Source organism: Pangasianodon hypophthalmus, chromosome 10 (genome assembly GCF_027358585.1).
Source record: "Pangasianodon hypophthalmus isolate fPanHyp1 chromosome 10, fPanHyp1.pri, whole genome shotgun sequence".
NCBI classification, from domain to species: domain Eukaryota; kingdom Metazoa; phylum Chordata; class Actinopteri; order Siluriformes; family Pangasiidae; genus Pangasianodon; species Pangasianodon hypophthalmus.
This window is the reverse complement of record NC_069719.1, coordinates 27,955,998-27,971,561: the sequence shown is the minus strand read 5'-3', so window position 1 is coordinate 27,971,561 and position 15,564 is coordinate 27,955,998. Positions and strand designations below refer to the sequence as shown.

The window sequence follows — 15,564 nt, the reverse complement described above, 5'->3', positions numbered from 1 at the left end:
AATCTCTTACAGCTCTGGCCCGCTTACGCACAAACATGTTCATTTTTTCCCCCCTTGAAGTGCTGTAAATTTCATTTAAAATGCATATTTCTAATCTTTTGATTGCACAAGGCTAGTACATTTCACTGGACTCATGCTACATTAATTCATTTAAGTGCCTCAGGCAAAATATTGTATGATAGAGACATCCATCTGTGCTTTGTTTTTCAATGGCTTTTAAAGATGTGAGAGAGAGAACATGGTAATTACCACAGGGACAAGTGACGAGGGTTTATCACAGCTTTTCGAAACACGGTGGACTTTTATTACGTCTAACACAAACTGTTAATATTTCGTCCCACTTAATACTGACCTTTTTCCCATGGTGACCCGGACTTATTTGGTGCCTGAGGTGAAATTTTACTTACTGGCCAAACAACGTTCACAGAGCTCAATACCACTGATAACCTCCGAATCAACATCACAAACACAGCTGTACTGATATTTTATATTAATCCAAACTGACATTAATAACTGATCAGGTAAAGTTGAATATTTTCCGGGTGTGTGTTCACTACTGTGTGTGTGCATTTGGATGGGTTAAATGCAGAGCACAGATTCTGAGTATGGGTCACCATCACTTCACTCACTTCACTTTAACAGCACGTCCTGGTGTGCTTTATTCCTCTTATACTACCTCTTGCCAAACATTACAATTTTTTATTTATTGAAGAACATGTCATACTTTTATCTGTTTGAAACGAGTTAGTTCCTGTTCTCACTTACGTTTTAGCAGCTATAAACAGTTGTTCCCTCACGAGCCGCTCTTTTTTCTCTCTCTGGAAGTTAATAAGACAAAAACAAGCAGCTTGTCATGATACCGAGAAACCACAGAAGATGTCAGCTAAAACGTTACAGCTTTACTCCTGACCAGGTTACAAAGCTCTGACACTGGAGACTCCTTCCATAAATGATAAATAAACGTCTCCTCACAAAAAACTTCACTATCATTAGATCATCGTGGTTTAGATTAAAGGGACAATCAAACATTTATCCATCTCTTGTAATCATTAAACATCTATAAGGTTATACAAAGAACCCTAAAACAGAGGGTTTCTCCATCAGAGAGGCTTCCAAGTAGAATATATTTAGGATGCTAAGAGCTCTTAACTCTCCGAGGAACCTTTATTTGTAAGACACCACACACGACTAGCTAAAGACGCATTTTGGAGTGAATGTTTTGAACATGGACTGTTTCGAAACCTGAAGAATTCCCAGATTACAGTATGGCATATTTTGGATAATGAATAGTTGGTATTGTAATGACTGTATATTAATAGACATAAACATGAGGCTGTAAATAAAGTGAGTTCTGCCCATGAGAGATCTGTGAGAAGCAGACACACCTCACTCACTTTAGGCATGCCTGTAGAAAACTCGGTGTGCCATGTGCCACCCCTGGCAGGTCGCCAGTCTAATAAATTGCCTATGTTTCTTATTTCCAGGGACAGCTACTGATTTTCGATTGCTTTATTCACCCACAGTGCACGTGTCATAGCTGAGCTACCGTTACATTACTTATGAATTTCAAAGAGGAGTATTGATTTTGTGCTAGAAATTTTTTTTTTCTCTCTCTCGTCAAAATGTAAGACACGTTTTTAGAAAAAGTGGTTCCAAATTGTGCTGTTATTTGAGCTGAGTGTTAGGAGCAGACAGAAATTTCAGCATTTTATTCCTGGTGATGCAGAACACAGGCAGGATCCCGTGTGACTGCTGTGCTTCTGGATGAAGGGCGAGATGGCGCGACGGTTTTGGCAGGGTTTCAGCGACAGGACAGAATTGGCAGCCGAACTGTTATTGAACGTTATTATCTGCCTAATCGGAAAATTTACAGATTTGGAAAGCACTCGCTGTCTTAGGTTGGGTTGCTGTAACATATCGTTCTTTCTCAGTTGTTATTACAGCGGCATCAGGCTTCATTCTGCAGCCATATTAGAGGACTGTTTCTTTTGAAAAATTCTTCTGTTTCGGTTGAAAATCTCTTCACATACAGCTGAATCACTGATTAACACACATTCTCATTCTCACTGTGTGTGTGTGTGTGTGTGTGTGTGTAAAAAGCAGTTATAGTTGGGTAAAAGTGTAAAAGTGCACCCCGCTGGGTTGAGGAGGTGCGCCGAGGTGTGCCGAGCCCCAGAGCTGATCGTATGACTGGAAGCCTTCAGCACGAGCCTCCTGACAGATTCAGGCAGCCCGAATTTTCCCTCGTTTCTCCGCCTGCTCTTTTCTGTTGCTCGTGGTATTTATAGACTCGCCTGCAGTAGCTGCACACTCCCTAATGGCTTCATCACTAATAATGATCCGCTCGCCTCTGCTTCTAGTAACAAACCCTTTACAACAGGCAGGAAATACAATAATTCTAACAAGGTAATGTTTTAAAATAGGATTTTTTTCCCAGCCACAATTAGCTTCCAGGGTAGTTGTTTTTGTTTGTTTGTTTTATTACTGGACTGCAAATAATAAGAACATGCAATAAAACATGCAATATACCCATTTAGCACATTTAGCATTGTATAGCAGTCTGTAATAGCGGCAGTGTTATGACACTGAATTACGCTCCTGATTTATGTTTTTTTAAGGCAAAGACCATAAAACTGTAGCTTTGCTTAGACAATATCCCTGTATTCTTAAACTTTCATTATGGACTCTCTTAATGATCAAATAATATTTTTAAAATGGTTATTTCTGCTTTTATACCAACATGCTATTCCTTCACTATTTTCTTCTTAGCTGCAAAACATGACTTTTTTAAAAAAATAAGTTTAAAAGTTTATCTTATGGGCTTTTTTGTTAAGTGTTTATAGACCTGTAATAATAACATAATTACAAAGATACCTTAGAAAAAAATTGTAATTTACAACATGATGTGGAACTGGTTAGTTTCTTCATTTCTGCCTTTAAAAAAAACCCATTATTTTCTGGCCCAGAAATTAGCTCCGCCTACTCATCCAGCAAAAACAGAGCTACTCAGCTCCACTTGTTTTCCCAAAAATGAAGCAAATGATGTTTCCCCCGGAAGGGGTGTGGTCAGCTGGGGCAACAGGAAGTCTGGTCAGTGTTTTTATTTCAATTACTGTTCTCCTCACAGGCAGCAGAGGCCTCTATGGATTACAAACCGCTCCTTTAATAAAACCGAACAACAACAAAAAAAAAAACAATAAAACTGTTAAACAGTCAAACATTTCAGCCCTTTGCATTTGACACCTCAGAAATGTTTGTCAATGCTGCGGGTCTGACCAGAGTTTCTCCTCTAAACACGTTTCGTTAAATCTGACAGTGTGTGAGGAGAAACTTCACCAAATATAATATCAGTGACTTAATAATATGGAGTTAGCAATTTAGCTGTGATTTAGCTATTCACTGTGGTGAAAACAGCGAACCATTCGAGAAATGTTAGCTCTGCTCCTGATGAAGGAATTTGTTACTCATCTATTCATTCATCCTTAAGGGAATAATTTACTGTCACGTCAGGAACGACTACATTAAAATGCATTCTAATACACTACTAAAATTAGCGCTTCTGCCATTTTGAATTTTCTGGGCTGCATTATGAAGGCAGAGAGGCCTCACCCAGAGCAGCTGTGCTATTGGGCGACCTTTTTTTTGGGGGGTGGGGCAAGTTTAAGTGTTAAAGTTCACCAGATGTGTTTGCATCTGTGATTTCTATTGAGAATTCAATGTAATTAGAATATAATTTGAGTAAAATAGTCAATCAGAGTGTACACCTTTAAGCACATTGGAAAGGAAATCAGAAATCATGCATGTTGCTACGTTCCAGCGCACTGCTAGAACGCTGTCGGGTTCATACTGCCGTCCTCTGTGCCGTGCAGAGCGTAACTGAGGGTCACACACGGAACAGGAACAATGCCGTCCTTTCACTGAAGCCGTGTGGCAGTAGGACCCAGCGATCTGCCGCCACCGCTGCTGCCCTCCTCTTCAGGCTCCTCTAGTTCCAGAGCTGAGTGAGACAGGAGAACAGAGTGCAGAGAGAGAAGGAGGGGGAAAGACTGAGAGACACAGAGAGAGAAAGAGAGAGAGAAGCGGAGTGAATGTTCAAGCCCACTGTGCTCCCTGCTACAATCCTGAATCTGTGGAATGGACGGATTAACCCGTGGGATTTAAACGTTTTGGAGCTGAAGCTGAAGCTCATGAGGAGGCGTCCAATCAGGAGAAGATCGGGATTCAAAGGTCTCTATTGTTGATTGTTGATTGTTGGTTCTTGCTGTGATCTCTTGGCTCCTGAGGTTGTCTGGAGTGTGTGTGTGTGTGTGTGTGTGTGTGTGTGTGTGTGTGTGTGTGTGTGTGGGACATGTGCATGTGAGGGGGCTGTGCTGCTATCATCGTGGAAGGGTACTGAGGAGATAACAGGCGTCGCATGTGTAAACAGTGTGAGGTCCAAGCTGTCTCTGCATGTGAATCGCTCGGGTTACACGCTAACGTCCTTCCCTCTCCTGTCTTTCTCTCCGCATTTGTTTCTTCTCAGACATTCTCATGCTTTTGTGCTTGCCAGTATTTGGATTGAACACGTTCAAGGTCAGCACTTGGGTTTTAGCACGCAGAACTTTGCTCTGAGTCTCATCACCAAAACGCAGCATTCAATAAACAAACAAAAGTTTGGACGTGTGCAAACACATCTGCAGAGGGGAGAAGTGAGGGAAGTCTTAAGTGAGTGTCAATACTTTCTGCTAGTAAACTCCACTCTGCAGAATGTCATTGCATTGCATACGGGAGTACACTCAGATGTAGATGAGAAGTGTTATATATATATATATATATATTTCCTTTGAGCTTTTCATCAGCATCTCGGTTCTTCTTTCATTTCTGCTGTCTCACTCGGGTGACCGTGGTCAGGCAGCTCTCAGATCGCTCCGTTCCTGTTCAGGAGTTCCTCTTTTATTTATTTATTTTTTCTTCTTCATCAAAAATCTGTTGTTTGCCTGCTCTCTCTCTCTCTCTCTCACTCTCTCTCTCTCTCTCTCTATTCTCTGTGCTCTGCTAATCCTGAGCTCGCTCAGTCGCTTGTTAGCATTCAGCAGCATTAAGCAGCGTGCTCAGCCTAAGCCTGCCAGTGTTTGCCTCTTAACTCGAGTGCAGGAATGTGTGAATACACGACAACACCGAGCGTCAGGGCTTTAAAGCCGTCAGGGCTGGTCTCTTCTCTCTTCCTTCCTCTCTCTCTCTCTCTCTCTCTCTCTCTCTCTCTGCCTCACTGTCTCTGTCTCTGTGGCCGTCTGTCTGCGAGTCTCTAAACCACATCTTTCTTGGAGTACAACATGCTGACCTTGTATTTTCCATAAAGTTTGAAGAAAAAAAAAACCCAGTAATGTCCTTCTGGAAAAAGCGGGGCTGTCTTTTTGGCATGCATAATCTTTTTGCTATAAATAGGTCTGGACTTTTATTCTCATTGGAAAGTTCCATTATGGACAGTTCTGCTCCAGGCCTCGTCTTTGTGCCGTGCTGTTAAGGAGAAGCATTTCTTTTTTTTTTTTGTTTTTTTTTGTTTTGTTTTATCTCCTCCCCGGGAGTAAGTTTTTTTTTTCCTGACCCTCTGTTTCTATGGCCCCCTCATGTGGCCGCTCTCAGCTGCCTATAGCGCGAGCTCTCCCCGCCTATGAGAGCACCGCCTCTGATTGGCTGATTCTGCAGAAGCACAGGAAGTTCAGGGTTTCTAATAACAACCCAGAGACACAGTTACCATAGAGACAAAGATAAGCCCCTCATACTAAAAAAAAAAGTGGCTGCATGTCATCACAGAAGCCCGCTGAAAGCGCCTGCTCTCTCTCTCAACACTCTCTCTCTTTCTCTCTCCCTCTCTCTCTCTCTCTCTCTCTCTCTCTCTACTTGCCAGTTCTCCCATTAGCAGCTGTTTAAACAGAGCAGCTTCTGCCTCACGAAGGTCAAACTCAAATGTTCTGAGCACTTAACGCGAGTTTGGACAACTTTTCTTGCTGCTTATGTGTGTGTGTGTTTAAATGTTTAAAGAAATGAGGGGGTTTTGTGGCCGAATGTTTTTATCGTGACTTAAGGCAGCGACCCGTGCCAAAACATTTTGTGTGTGTGTGTGTGTGTGTGTGTGTATGTGTGTGTGTAGTTCATGTGCTGAGGCTATGTTAACATCGTCCACTGTGTCCGAGCAGGCGGGGGTTATTTCTGTGAGCTGAGGTAATGGGACGCCGTGTGTAACGCTGATACCAGCGACTGCACGTTAATTGATTTCAGGAGCATTGTGCAAAGCTTTTTAAAAGCCTGTCTTGCAGACCAAGAGCGTTTGAAGGTCTCAGGCTCGCACACACACTTTCACGTTCTCGTCTTTCCCCTCTGTCTCTTCGGGTTGCCCCTGAACGTTGAGGCGAGGGAGAGGGGGCTGAAGTTGTGTAGCGAGCTGAGAGGCGGTCGCTGAGAGCACTTCCTGTTGATGGGAGCGTTGTGTTATCGGAGGAAGGGCTCTGCTGACAGGAAATGTGTCAGCCACTTGTTTTCTTGAAACCGTCATGGACGACTCAGTTCTGGAACTCACTCCTCCGTTACTCTTACGTTTTTTTGAAATCCGATACCATGACAATTTCTCTCCAGCTGGAGTTCTGCTTATTGTCATCACAGCTCATGAACAAAGCCACGATCTCGCATCTCGAGCTCCAGCTCCAACCTACGCCTGCGCGCCACCGTGTAGCCAAACTTCTTTCATATTCAAATGTCATACAAATTCCTGTGTAGAAAGTGGCTATTATATTTTTCGATGCGGTTGTCAGTGCAGTCTGATCGGCTCCGGGTGCGAGCCCCGAGTGTGTCCGTTTACAATCGTGAGTTCTTTTCAGGGCTTTAATGCGGCTTTAGACTCCACCGCTCAGCCACTGTTTCCCAGTGGCCCAAGCGGGAATTATGCAGACGTCTGTCACAGTTCAGAGGTGAAAAGCGGACGAGCATGAGGTCAAAAGCTCTTTTTATTTTGGGGCAGTGAAGTGAGGAACTTTTGTCTGCTTGAGAGCTTCTAACAGCAGTCAACGGCTTGTCAACGACCCGGGCATGCCGCCCCCTTAGATAAATTAAACAGCAAAGCAAATCAGTGAGGTAGAAAATACATGAGTGAAATGCTTGTAAATATGGATGGAAGGCACGGTGCTCAGATGTTGCTTTTTGTTTCCATTCACAGCACTTTTGCTTTTCAAGTCACATCACAGAGATTAGCAAAGCAAGATGACTGAAATATTCTCATTCATTGCTGTGACTGAATTTTGACTCTTTTTCTCACGCTTGTTGTTGTATGCGAGAGACCACAAAGCTTCACGTTTTCGATCAAAACTAGGCCATGCATCGTCTCTCTGTCTCTCCCTCCCTCTCTCATCCCGCACCATGTCTTCTCTTCTCTCTGTGACCTTCACATTTCTTTCTGTCCTAGTGATTAAGTGTCTAGAAGGTGTGTGATGATGGAGGCCGCCTAATGAATGATAGACCCTTGACTGCTTTCCCTCTGGGAGACTTATTAACTGTCTCAGCTAGAGCCTCATACCCACACAAAGCCGTGTCATAAACCCCGCTCTGTCATCTCTCTCGTCTCCTCTGTAGTCCACACTTCACTTTATTCAGCTGAATTGAAGCAGATATGCCCTTCGACTTTTTTCCAAAGGCATCACACCAGCTGCGTAATTGACAGAAAAAAAGTGATATGATGGAGACCGATTATATTGTTCTGCAACAGAGTGTCATTTCTAAAATGGAATTTTTGTGTTATTTTTAGTTGAGTTGAAAACTGATGAATTAACAACAGATCTGAGTCACATGACGTTTACTTAAAGATGCGTTTGTATCAGCACTGTTAACCGAGTAGATCCAGTTTTCTCTTCCTCTGATGCTCTGATATTAAAGTGAAAGCAAACTTCCTCCCATTATCAAAAATATGTGATGCAAACTTTTTTTGAGAAAAAAATCTAATCTGTTTTTCACCATCCATTAATGGATAAAACATCTGTTTTGGTGTGCAAAGACCTTTACTTCTCTCTTACCTCTTTCTTTTTCTCAGTTCTCTCCCATGTCTGTCTCTTTGTCTGCATTTTACTGGCTTCCTGGCAGCACTGAGGGGAAAAACTAACTCCACACATGATGTAGCTCCAGCTCAGAAACATTTAAAGTTCATTTACCCCAAAGCTGAGCTTTTTAAAAAACTGCAGTGACATCTGACCACCATTTGAATAAGGACACACACTCGTGTAGTCCCTTACCTGGAGGTCAGAGGGACCTGCTTTATAGACAATGATACAGGACAGAGGAGCTGGAAACTGGAGTGTGAGGAATAAATCACCCTGTGTTGTGCTGTTACAGGAACATAATCAACAATGTGGTGGTGTGATGAAGCACAGTTACTGTTACCACACCAAAGTTGATGATTTTCCTATAAGAGCATGTCTCAAAGTGTTTTATAGTGTTATTATATCGAGCGCATTAATATAAACCTGTGATTTGCAGCTGCACGATTGTCAGAGCTGCTGTTCTAGAGAATTAATCAGCGTGACCTCCTGACCAGTTAGAATCCAGATTTCAACAGCACTGTTGTGTAAGAAATAATATCAGCCACTATAATGCTATATGGTCAGAAATGAAGCACACACCAGTTTAACAAAGCATAGACGTGACAGCTGTTTAAACTCTAACAGCAGAAACAGCATTATACAAGCCGTTCTATAATAGAATTAACCTTATATAATTAACCTGCTTATATAATTAACCTACTTAACTTTAAAGGAGCTGTTTGTAATTTTCAGAGCCGTCTTCTGCCTACAAATTGTAACTGAAAATGTTGACAAACCTCAACCTTCTTGCTACCCAAATCCAACATATGCTGTGTAGTTTGCTGTTTTTTTTTACATTTTTTTTTTTATGAGAAGCATTCGAGTGGAGCGGCTCAGTTTTTATTTGGGGGCGGAGCTAATTTCTCAGCTGGAGTGAAGAAACTAGCAACATCTACTGAAAAAAAAAAGAAATTATATATATATATATATATATCTTTTTTTTTTCAGTAGATGTTGCTAGTTTATATATATATATATATAATAAATCACAGTTTTTTCCTGTAATTCCTTTGAAATATATCATTATTACAAGTCAAGAAATGTTTAATATTACAAATTTAAGCTTTAAAAACAATTCAGTATCATAAACTGTAACAAGGAGAAATTTAAAATATGTTTATGGGCCATGGTTTTCACACTATTCTCTGTGTGGAGATTCGGTGTATCAGTGATGTTACGAGGGCCGCGTTGTTTACTTGGGCTTTCTGTGAACTTCAAGGACACACCGGATCCTGCTCTCACAGAGGGACCTGCACAAGGACTCGTGCACCCGTGGTGGACTAACTTCAGAGAGATTGGCCATCTCACAGCATTCTAGCTGAGACGGCTCATGTTTTATTGCACGCGAGTTGAACAGGCTGTAGAGGAGGTTTATTAGCGGCGCCGCTCGTCCTTTTACTCCCAGTTTCATGCAGACCTGCTGGATCTCCTGCTCGTCTCAGGCTGCTCCCAGCGGACTCGATGTCCTGATTGTCGGAGAAACCTGACGAGCTCCAAATTCTCATCCGGACGGATCCTGTTCTAGAAGCTCGGGAGATTTCGAGTCATTTCCATTTCCACTCCTGGCCCATCGTCAGTGTCATATTTCATTCGGATTGCTTTCATTCTTGCTCTGTCAGAGAGGAGACAGCCGGACTGCTGAGTACATAAACAGCTATATATTTCACCTGGTGCAGGGCCACTCTCCTGAATAAATGACTCTTTGCTCCATCACTGTGCCTTCACCCTCTCTGCATCTCACCCCAGTGATCTAACTCTCTTTTTGCTCTTTTTCCTTCTTTTCTTTTCACAAACACACATACTCACACACATACGGCCTGAGCCTCCTGATGAACCGAGGGGAGTACGTGCTTTCCGAGACTGAGTGATATTTCTCAATGTCAGACCATGTTCAGAGTGTTGTTCCCATCCAGCACTGAGGCTGCATTGTTTCACAGCTTCAAAAAGGTTATGTTTTATCACTTTCAACACTAGATTTCACATCGGCCTTCTTTATTTATTCAGAAAGTAGAAATTCTTGCTGGTGGCATCCTCAAAGCTGTGCTACATTTTCACCCTTTAATGTGCAAATCAGCTCGCGAATCATAAGCACACACGCACACACACACACACACACACACGCCCTGCCCGCTCACAAAGCACAGTCATTCCATCTCTCTCCAGCCCTGCGAACCCTCTTCAGTTCTGCCACATCCTTTAGCGTTTCTTGCAGAGTGGCCTCGGCCCCTGTTGACCCGCCTTCTCTGAATGGTTGTTCATTTAGCCATGCTCAGAGATGGCTTTCTGCTGTGGCTCTCCCTCATCGGCAGCCTCCTGAATGAGCTCATCAGATAGAGAGAGACTGAGCAAAGCGGGTTGTGTTGACTCACCCGGCATGGTTAAAGGCCCCGAAGTCACGGTGCTTATTAAAGACCCAGCGAGGAGGCTTTTCCTGACGACCCTGACCCCACAAATTAACCCACTCCCGTGCTTATGTGAATGGGACGAGGATTATATCATGAGGTGGTGTGTGTGTAGAGAGTGCTGAGAGGTTGCATTCTAATCGTTCACCTGCTGATTTAAAAAGACTGAAAGTCAGCAGTCTTATGAGCTAGGTGCTATGTATATGGATCTGCTGTGGCATCTGAGTAAATTGACAAGAAGAGGCTGGTGATGGACGTGCAGAACCAAGGTCTCTCTTTTGTATATATGTATGTATATTTATACAGTATATGCATGTGCAACAAACTGATGTAACACCATTGCACTGTTTTCAGCAGTCCTGCTTTCCAGTTCCAGCTCCAGTTCCAGAATATTTGCATCAGCAACTTCCTAAGTGTGAAGGAAGTAATCCACGCTTTCACAGTTTCTACTAACAAGGTGCTAGTGATGGTTCAGGGAACAAGCAAACCTTTTGAGGAACTCACCCGCACTTCCACCAGCATAAGAGCTCCAACGTTACGTAATCGGATGCAGGAGTAACATAATGCACTTCGTTAAAATAATAACAAACTTTGATGTAGGCCTCAAATCTTTCAGCATCTCTGCACAAATTACACACAAGACACAAGATGCTTGATTAATGTAGATCCCACGTAGCTTTTTACAACTTCCTGTAAAAGGTCTTCCTCAGGTTGCTTCAGTTGTTGTCATGGCAACAAAATGACTCCTGACATCACTGGTTCATAGCGTTTTGGTGCTCTAACTGACACAGAGCCATCTCTTTTGCAGTGGAAATGCGGGGACTGGTTCCGGATTAGACACGGACACCTTGTCAGTAGAAATGGACTCTCTATGGCAGCAGGATTCATTTCAGACAGAGCCTGTCGAGTGCTCTTTAACAGGACACAGGAGTGACTTTGAAATCGTACTAACAACACTGCTTATTCTGAGATGAGTGTCTTCACTGTGAAGGCACTTCAGCATGCATAAGCAGAGCTTGACATGAGGATGAAGGGAAGAAGGAGCATGTTACAGTACTTACATGTCTATGGAGAAATCTCATAGCTGGACGTACTATGTGACAAAGTGGCCTGGCGTTTCTTGGGAACCACCATCTATGATGCTGGCATGGTTGCACAGAAAAACTCCAAATTGTCAACGAATGTGCCCAAGCTTTTTTTTTTATGACTAAAATTTTGTCTCACCATTGAAAGAGTGCAAGCTTGAATGCTGCAGTGCTCTCTTTGAGTGGGAATGTCAGCATTCCTCTCTACTTCAATTGTGGGGTCAACTGTGAGCGTGTGTTAGCTCAGGTGTACAGAAGAGCACACTTAACAGCATTTGGAAGAGCTGGTGGCTTCACCTGTCTCTGAGGAAGGCCTCATTAGCATGATGGACCTACAATAACCCTAACCATTTTCTTATTTATTAAAGCAGGGGTATTGGATTAAAATCCAAAGAGGAGATCCAATTGTTAAAATTTTCTCCTCACAAACCTGATTTCACTAAATTGTGGTATAATTTTGAAGCCTAGTAGATAGCTCTATATGCAGTTGTTTGCCTATTTAATAAGTCAATTTCCATAGCTTTTTAACAATATTTATTTTACATTTAAACAACTTTAATGAGTGGGAGAGGACTCGGGTGGATCTGTCATACTGGGTTCTCATGTCTTCTGCCATGGGTTCATGTGTGTGAAATCCAACTAATTTAGTCTTAAATAGTTGCACATTCTGCATGAGACCAATTAGATGTGAACGGAGAAGTTCAAGCATCATACACTGGAGATATCTGAACAGATTTTAACATAATATCCCAGTAAACCCAGCGATCACTTAAATACGAGTTGGCCGCGTCATGCGACGTTCTGGTAGGAGTGGAGCTATTCCGCTCTCCCCTGTTGCCATGCTGTTATCAGCAAGAGCAAACTTTGGGCTTCTGGCAGTCTGCCGACCCTGCTGTTTGCAGAAGATAAGCGAAAAAGAGCCACGGAACTGGAGACGTCTGAGTAGACGACTTCACTACACAGAGCGGGTGATAGAGAGAGAGTAGAGAGGAGACAGTCCTCTGGCCAGAGATGCACTGTTTGGAATGTGGAATTGTTCCCATTCAACAAACACACACTCTGCCAGGCCTCGACGTGCGACTGCTCCCTCATGCTTTGTAGTATTTTAACTCAATTATCAGAAGAAAAACGGCTGCGACATGGCCGGCAGGCCGCTCTGTCCCGTCAACTGCTTGTGTGTGTGTGTGTGTGTATGTGAGTGTGTGTTTTTTTTTTCTGGGCCGAAACAAATTCAATTGGAAATGTAATTTTGTTTGCGAGGCAACTGATTAGTGGAGCAGTGTTTCACTGGGGACGGTTTGCAGCGCGGTAATGGAATGACATGAATAAATTGTCATCTGACACAAAGATTAAGTACAGCACAGAGCTGTAAACATGGGTGTCGGGTTTCTGCTCGGCATGCGGTCAGCTGTCACCTGTAGCCTTTGTTGTGAATCATGTGAAGCAGAGCCACACACTCCCGGGCCGTTAACTCCGTCATACGTTTCCATCCAGCGGTTTGTAAAATGTTAAGCAAATTTAATGAAAAGTCAGGTGAATGCAAATGCTGGTTTCCATCAGCTACAGTTACGGGGATGTTTTGAGGGGCAAGCAACAAGATGGTGTCAGCAGAAGAGCACCACTCAGCATGAACAATGTGGAATAATAAGGCTCTCCTTTCCAAACACAAATCTTTGTTGGAAAAAGTATGAATCTTCTGTGGTCAAAGTAATAGAGAGTCAAAACAATAAGGTTCTAAAGCCGTTGTGTTTTCTGCTCTAACACCTGTCCTTAGTATCCTTAATGGATATTACATTTAAACTTTAGCAAGAAGACCAGCATAGAAAGTGTGAAATGTTTGAGAATGCAATCTGAGGTCTTGAGATAAGGTAAGACTGGCACATACACTTATTTAGTCAGGAATAAAACACTCAGTGTCATGCTATTATACGAAAACAATCGACGACGGGGTGATGTGATGAGTAACAGTTCCCACCCCAAAGTTGATTATTTTCCTATAACAGCACAGCAAAGTGTTTTATTCCTCTTATACCACAGCAATTTGCATAGAATTATGTTTTCTATTTATTAAAGAATGACATAATATTTTTTACCCATTTAGAGTTACATTGTGGAGAAATTGTACTCTGTCCTGTGGCAGAGAACGCAATGCTACAAAGTTCTGACACTGGAGACTCCTTCCATTAATTATAAATAAACATCTCCTTACAGAAAACATCAATGATTCTAAGTTTGTGTTTGTTCTGTAGATATCACTGATACACACTTCCTCAACGAAACTGCGACGTGTGAACCTTTTGATGTGTTCCTCTCTGTAAATCCTAAATTGTTTGTCACACAGAGCTGCATTAGGAATTAGCTCCGTCTCCCACTCTTGCGGCGGTTGCTAGGATGAAAAGTTGTTGTGATGTAAACACGTTGCAGGCGGTGAAGTGAGATCAGTGTGTTGGTTAAATTAAAACAAAAAAAAAAAGATATGAACCATGATCTGTCATGGACATTTTATGTGTGTGTGTGTGTGTATGTGGGAGTTGTTATCTCATGCCTTTGTTTGTCTGGTCATTCTGCAGCTGTGTCGGACCGTGCTAAGGTGTGTGTGTGTGTGTGTGTGTGTGCATGCACACACACCTGGCGTCTGCTCTACCAGTAATCAGTACAGATTACAGTCTGCAATTAGTCTCTGAGCAGCTCGTCTCGCTGTGCCAAGACCAGAGCTCTTATCCCCTCTAAAATCAGCCCTCACTTGGCTGGGACAGCAGCTGCCAACCGCAGGCGATCCCAGACACGTCCTTCGTCTCAAAATAAATAAGTAAATAAATAAATAAAAAAGACAGAGAGGAATGACATGCAACATTGGAGGCTCCCAAGAGCACCATGTCTTCTTGTCCCTGTCCACAAAGACTTTGTCCTCTGTGTGTGTGTGTGTGTGTGTGTGTGACTGTGTGTGTGTGACTGTGTGTGTGTGACTGGATAAGTCTAGCATGGCTTATAGCTGTTTAATCTGTCCAGATCAAATAAAAGTAACCGGCGATGATAAAAACTCCCCAGCTGCACAGCACTGGCCCTCAGCCGGAGACCAAGCTTCAGCGTTGCTAGGTAACTGAGTCGGGAGAGGATTGTGGGATCGTATGGCACAGAGACAGGACCGTATAAACATCTCGCACAGATTAGGCTTGCTTTAAGTGAGAAGTACATCTCAGATGTTGATCTGCGCCTGGCTTCTTTCTGAAAGAGACGGAGTGTGTGTGTGTGTGTGTGTGTGTGTGTGATGATCCATGATGATACTGAGGACATCTCGTCTCCTGTAAGGTTCTGGTGCACATCATGGCTCTGTGGTTTAATTTGTGGAGTGTGGAGAAGGTTTTCCTCTCGGAGAACAGTCACATGATATAGCTTACAATTCATTTTGTCTCAGTTGTCTATGTAAAGGACTTTATGAATCAGATCTCCGGACCTAAGATTGCTTTCACACATACAGTTTGAACCCGAACCCTAGCGTGTTCTCCTTCATGGTGCGCTTCTTTAGGCAGGAGAGAACATGGCAATGAAACACTCAGACGAAAGTGAAACGACGAGTCTCAGTGCGCTTCTAAGTGAACTCTAGTGAGAAAGCGATTCAACTCGGAATCGACTCGCGATCGAATTGACTTACATATTGATTCAATCATACCTTGTGTCTTTTGGGCTGTGCCATCTTTCTGTTGATGCTAAACTGAGCAGAAGGACAATTCATGTACTTTGGAGATTTTGCCTTCTACAACTTCACTTATTTATGAAGTTGAATGAATGAAGCTTTTTTTTTATTTAAAAAAAAACACAATTATAACACTGCTATGAAGCATGTACACTTTCTACAGCTTCACTTAGTCAGCAGGATGAACAGTCTTCATGTTCTTGAACATTCTTATCTCACTAATCATTTGTTGCATTTACAACACTGTTACAAAGCATTATTATTTATCTTTTACATATTCA

General features: G+C 42.6%; 1 protein-coding gene across 2 annotated transcripts in view; it reads left to right on the top strand.

Moving 5' to 3' along the window:
* The first annotated feature begins 3,879 nt into the window (after positions 1-3,879).
* foxn3 (forkhead box N3) overlaps positions 3,880-15,564 on the top strand; it is an 85,935-nt gene continuing 74,250 nt past the window's right edge. Inside the window, exon 1 of one of the 2 annotated variants that reach the window (XM_026926309.3) lies at positions 3,880-4,227. The gene's annotated coding sequence lies outside the window, so the exon portion shown is untranslated. The remainder of the gene's footprint in view (positions 4,228-15,564) is intronic. The other variant, XM_026926311.3, reaches the window with a different exon arrangement.